General features: G+C 45.3%; 1 pseudogene; it reads left to right on the forward strand.

Annotated features, from left to right (window-relative positions):
• LOC128325169 (calcium-activated chloride channel regulator 1-like) overlaps positions 1 to 4,293 on the forward strand; it is a 49,694-nt pseudogene extending 45,401 nt beyond the window's left edge.
• The last annotated feature ends 1,707 nt before the right edge of the window (positions 4,294 to 6,000 follow it).

The following is a 6,000-nucleotide window of genomic DNA, read 5'->3' on the forward strand; positions in this document are numbered from 1 at the left end:
CATAATCACTGGAAAGCGGGCTAAGCTCCCTTAGCCCACTTTCCAGTTATTGTGGGAATAGCCACAGAGTGTGTCCAGCTTCCCCTCCACTCTCTCTCCTTGTCGACATCAACACACCAACAGCAGCCCACTCGCTCTCAACCACTATCTCTCCAGCACCATCAGACTATCAGATGACTAAGGAGGCGAAGTTGCTCCTGGAGAGACAGTAAGAGAGAGCATGCAAGCTGGTGCTGGAGCAGTGGCAAGGAAGAGAGGCAGATGGGTGGGTGAAGCTGGATGCACGTTGCCTTCAACAAGAAGAGCAGTGGCATAGGCTAGAGGGCAGAGCATACCCTGGAAGGGTGCAGGCAGTGAAGGGGGAAGAGCCCAGAACAAGAGCAGCGACAGTGGAGAGGAGGCAGAGAGGCAGTAATGGACTGCAGCAGGCAGGAGGGTTACTGCTCTGAGGGGTGGAGGCAGGATGCCCACCCTTGTCTCATGAGGCTGTCACCTCACTTCACCTCATGGGAGAGCTGCCCCTGGCTGGCAAACCACAGTTTGTGATCTAAAGACCATTGACAAACAGCAGTTTGAGTCACTGTTCCATCTCAAGAAGCTGCTGCATTGTGGAGACAGGAGTAAACTTATGAAGCTGAGTCCTGAGCAAAGGTGAGAAGCAAAAGCAGAAGGAGACATAATCCATAGCTTGTTAGTTGTATGTCTAGAAGCCTGAACTATATTGTGAGTTAAGTATGGCTAGCATAAACCATGGTTGTACGTTATATCTGAAGCCAGCCAAACCAACAAGATAGAGAGGCCGAAGAGTTTAAGACAGATGTTGTAGGTGGAAGAGAAAAACCAGAAAGAGTAGGAATAATATTATTGCAATAATAAGATAGGGAAATAAGATGTCAGATAAGCATTTTTGGAGAGTTAGCATTTGAGAATGGCTGAATCAGTTAAAAGTTACAGAGGGGGAAATGGCAGGTTTTATATCATCTTGGTTCAGAAGATAGGCAACAATTGAAGATAACACCAAAACTGCAGACTTGCTCAGCTGAGCGAGTTAAGGTTGTTGCCAAGGGACAGTGAAGAAAAAGGTTAAGGAAGAAAAACAGGTAATTTGGTTTTCTACATGTTGATCTTTAATCAATGACTTAACAGCTGTGAAGAAAGAGCTGTCAAGCAAATTGTGAAGAAGGTGAATGAGAGATGGAATATAGAAATCGCTGCAGATAATATGCATACAATCATATACATATCTAAACCAAATGAGCCAAAATTTCAAATATGTATATGTATGAATATGTACTTTATATCAAATAAGTGGAAATGTTTGGAATTATATTAAGACAAAACTGAAAAAAAGTCTCATCCTTTTTGCATTTTTTGTAGATATAATAACAATGAACCCACCAAGGCCTGAGGTCAGTGATGATAAAATCCAAGCAGATCTAGGGAATTTCAGCAGAATTGCATCAGGAGGCTCTTTTGTAATGGCAGGAGTTCCTGCTAATCCCAAGGATGTCTTTCCACCTGGAAAAATCACTGACCTTGAGGTAGAGCTAGTGAGTGATGCTGGTGAATTCCTTTTGTCATGGACAGCTCCTGGGAATGATTATGATACAGGAAAAGGTAAGTATGAAATTCTGCTGTAAGCACAGTGTTTACACACACACACACACACACACACACACACACACACACACACACACACACTCTCTCTCTCTCTCTCTCTCTCTCTCACTCACGATGGAGCTTATTGGTTGATCATAGAGAAAGATATTGGCTGACATCCTAATGAAGTGTGCCTGCTTTGAGCCTGTGTGGGACGTGCTGGGCGTTTTCACATTACCCCAGCAGTCCTCTAGCATGTGTGCTGTAGATCAAGAAGGCCCAGAGCTCAGAGAGTGCTGCCCATTAGGGTCAGCAACAGCAACTCTGCTCTGCTGAGTGCTTCTGGAGCACAGGCAGCACTTAGGCACTCAGACTCTTAGGCCTCTTATGCAACAGCACACATGCGAAAGGCCTGCGGGGAGCTGAGCGAAAGCTCCCATTGCACATCCACAGAGGCTTCTGAAGCATGTGCACTCGGTTAGTTTGGATGTCAGGCATTATTTTCTGCAAAAAGAAAAAAACACCATTTTTCCAAAAAGAAAAAGCCAATTGGCAATGAAATGCCAATTTTATTCACACTAGCGCTCTATCCATGTAACACCTTAGATTAGTATTGTACCATTCCCCTGGAGAGCGAGTTTCCAGCTTTCCATCTTCAGCTCGTTCCGAGGGCCGTGGAACTGTAGGGAAACTGTTGGGCATGTTCTAAGGCATCCCTTCTATTTGCATGGGGTAATAGCTTAACCCAACAAGCCTAGCTGGTACCCCATATAAGCTGAAAGTGTGTCCGAGTACATGCCCCAGAGTCCTCTGGATCATGGAGGGATTCCGTGATAGAAGTGTACTTCCAGTCAATGTGGAGAGGAGTCCCTAAGAGAAGGAAGTTGCAGATGCTTCAAAAGGGGCAGCAATATGATTTTTGTCACACTGTCTTTTTCCATGATTGAACATCTATATTGTTCTTCTTTTGCAGCTGAAAGATATGAAATAAAAAGGAACTCAAATCCCTTGGAACTGAGAGATGCTACCTTTCAGAGTGCCATTTCTGTGAACACTACTGGTCTGACACCTGCTGTTGCTGGAGTCAGACAATCCCTTCAGTTCAAGTCTGAAAACTTCACCAGAGAGAATGGCACCATGCTCTACTTTGCAATTCGTGCCATTGATAACAGCAACAATGTTGGAGAAGTATCTAACATAGCAAGAGCACTTATGCTTGCTTCTCCATTGCCTCCTTCTCCTAATAAGGAAATCATCCACACTTGTTTATAAATACTGCTCCCACAACAGCGATCACAGTATGTGCTTGTGTAATTACTGTGCTATTATATGTACAACGTTCTTTGTTTTACAGAAGCAAAAAACAGACATCTGGAGACTGGAATGTTATCATGACCTTAACATCTAAGAGATAGGAATAGTTACAGCCCAGGTCTCGATACCCAGTATCAGAACCAAAGATCCAGTTATCCAAACTGAGGCCTACATCTGCACTAGGTTTCCCTGTCAGCGATTCTTTGGTTAGAAGCACGCTGCCCTCTGAGTGAATCATTCACTCTGGGAGAATGAGACCAAAAGGGGCCTTCCTTGAGTTAATTGCTATTGCCTTAAGAAACTGATTGTATGCTGCTGTTCTTGTCTTGATTTACTGTTCAAATGTAACCCCAAATTGCTCGTCTCATCTGTATGGGATTTTCCTGAGATGCACATATATATTGGAAGAATTGCATTTGAAAAGTGTGAAAGGCAACACAAAGTAGAGTGAATGACCATACATAGATTGTTATCACCTATACCGACCCTCATGTGCTCCCCCTCTCCCATCTTTCATGCCTGTCCCCATTCACACGTGACCCTGACAAAGGCGCCATAAAGCCTGTGAGAATGCAATTTGCCCACAACAGGGCCTTGCTAGCAGATTATTTACAAGTCCCCTGGCCCCAAGACAGTTCCTTCCTGATAAGAGGCCCACATATTTGGGAGACCGGGGCAATCTGTGTCCTATCCTTGAGAAAAGTATGTCTGTTTTATGTGAGAGATTGTTTATGGTCCTTCGATTGACCTGTATGGAAATTCATGATGGATATTGCTGGCTTCAAAGAACTTCATGTGCAGGTCTAAGGATCTGGTGACTACAAGAAAGGCTGTCTTCAGACATGGCTCCAGCAAGCTTTTACTCAACCTGACTGTCTGTTTAGCTCTTGAGCATAGACAGAAGTCAGCCCCAGAAAGGGTCTTGTTGGTGCATTTCTTTACATAGCTGAATTGCAAGGCAAGCTCTCACTGGGCCACACTATCCGGACCAGTTCTGCGATTCTACCTGGTTAGCCTGCCTGCCTGTCTGCTAAAAGCCTCAATCCCCAGCAATGAATGCCAGCATCGCTCACATCCAATCCTTCACCTAGAATAATTCCCGTTGTATCCCTGGAGGCTCCCATCCTTTCTCCTCCTCCCTCCCCTCTGGCACACTGACTTGGCTTGCCTGAGCCGCCCACTTCCTCCCTCCCCTTCTCCTGAGTTTTGTCTGCATTTGTCTTCCAATTCCCCTCCTTCCTGAGAACATATGGTCTCTTTAGATTAATACTGAGCTTACAAACACCCATACACATATTGTAGACTGCTAGAGGTGCATTTATTATTGCTTAGTCACTCCCATCATGATACTGTCATATCCCAATAAAGCTTTGAATTTTGTTTGAGTCTTGGGTCTGAATCTCTCTTGCATGCTAGTCTGCTCATGGGGACCTCCAAAAGAACTCGAGCCACAGGGTGGCAGTGTTGCTAGCTTACTTCTCACTCCAGTGTATATTTCGTGAGCATACTCAGAGTGCAGAAGCAATCCCTAGCATGCAACAGAATCCTAAATTATACAACACAGAGAGAAATATTTGCTGTTTGTGCTATTTAGATACATTTTTATTGTACCTAAATAAAAAGTGCATTTCTATTTTTAGAAGAAATGCTTCCAAATGACCCGCAGATACTGAATTTTGCATGGGCAATCCTGCCACTTACATTAGCTGAATAGACTGCACCAGAATATGCCCAGGGAAAGGTTGGGAGTTTTTTAAAGAAGAAATTTTGAAAAACATACTTCCCTTTGATCTGCAGATACCAACTTTTGCATGGACAATCCTGCCACTTAAATTAGCTGAATGCACTACATTTTACACCAGAATATGCTCAGAGAAATAAATATAAATGAAAATAAAAATTTAACATTATTGTTCTCAACATATTTTTAACACTCAATTAGATCAATAATTCCAAAACAACACCATGTTCAAGAAAAGCAGTCCCCCCGATCTTTACTCTCCACTCTCTCTGGTCCAGCCTCCTCCACGATGGATTATTTTCCTCCCTCCCCATCTCTTGCTCTTGCAGAGGCCTGAGTGCCCAGTCTGCCGGCCTCTGCTCCTGTTGGAGATGCAGCTCCCGCATGGCATGGAGTCCTGGCACCTGCAACCCTATTGACCTCTAGGGGCACTAGGGGTAGAAATAATGAGCAAAGCAATCCCCTCTCTGACTACGCTTTCTCTGCTCAACTTCCCCTTTGTTAGACTGATAGTCTCAGGTTTCATTCTCTCACCTGGAGAGAGAGACTTCCTCCCTTCCCTCATTTCCTGTATGTAGCTAGCAATGAGGCATGATAGGTCGTAATCTATCCCTGGTGTATTTCCTAAATAAACTACTTTATTTGGAACTTTAACTCCATGTCTCCAGACAATATCAATTACCAGTGCTCTCCTTACCTGTGCACCTCTGCTGTAGGTGGGGCAGATAAAGAAATCCCCACGCCTTGAGCACTCTTAACAGCTCAGAGGTCCACCATCACTTCAGAGCATGGTGAATTGGGAGGAGGAAATTTGGCAGTGACTGGAATCAGCCAGCACAGGAAGCTTCAGAGTGTAGCAAGGCGGCGGGGGAAAGCGCATGGGCCAAACAGCAGGCTATTTCCAGCTGCTGCCGCCACCCCATTTCTCTTCCCCACCGCCAGTGCTTTTCCTCCCCCAATGTCCACGGGGTGGAAGGCAGGATTGCACCCACCTTCCTCCCGTCGATCCTCTTCTTGCTTGTGTCCATGCCTCTCACGCACCCCCACAAGCCACGTGGTATGTGGAGGCCAGGGAAACGCAGCCCAGCCTCCAGAAATCCCACAATGCACTGTGGCATTTCCCTTCTGCTGTGTGCTCTAGGTGCCTGAATCTGTGGCTGCAGGCAGCCCAAGCAGCCACACAACTGGGATCTGAGGCAGAAGGGCACACTTGTGTCCTTCTTCTGTACATATCTGAAGCGGTGTAAGCAGAGTACACTAGCACTGAACTAGTGTGTGAACAGGGCTCCAAACAGACATGTATGCCCAGAAACATGAAAGAACCATTGCTGCTTCACACATGACTG

This window comes from Hemicordylus capensis, chromosome 4 (assembly GCF_027244095.1).
Source record: "Hemicordylus capensis ecotype Gifberg chromosome 4, rHemCap1.1.pri, whole genome shotgun sequence".
Classification (NCBI taxonomy): Eukaryota; Metazoa; Chordata; class Lepidosauria; order Squamata; family Cordylidae; genus Hemicordylus; species Hemicordylus capensis.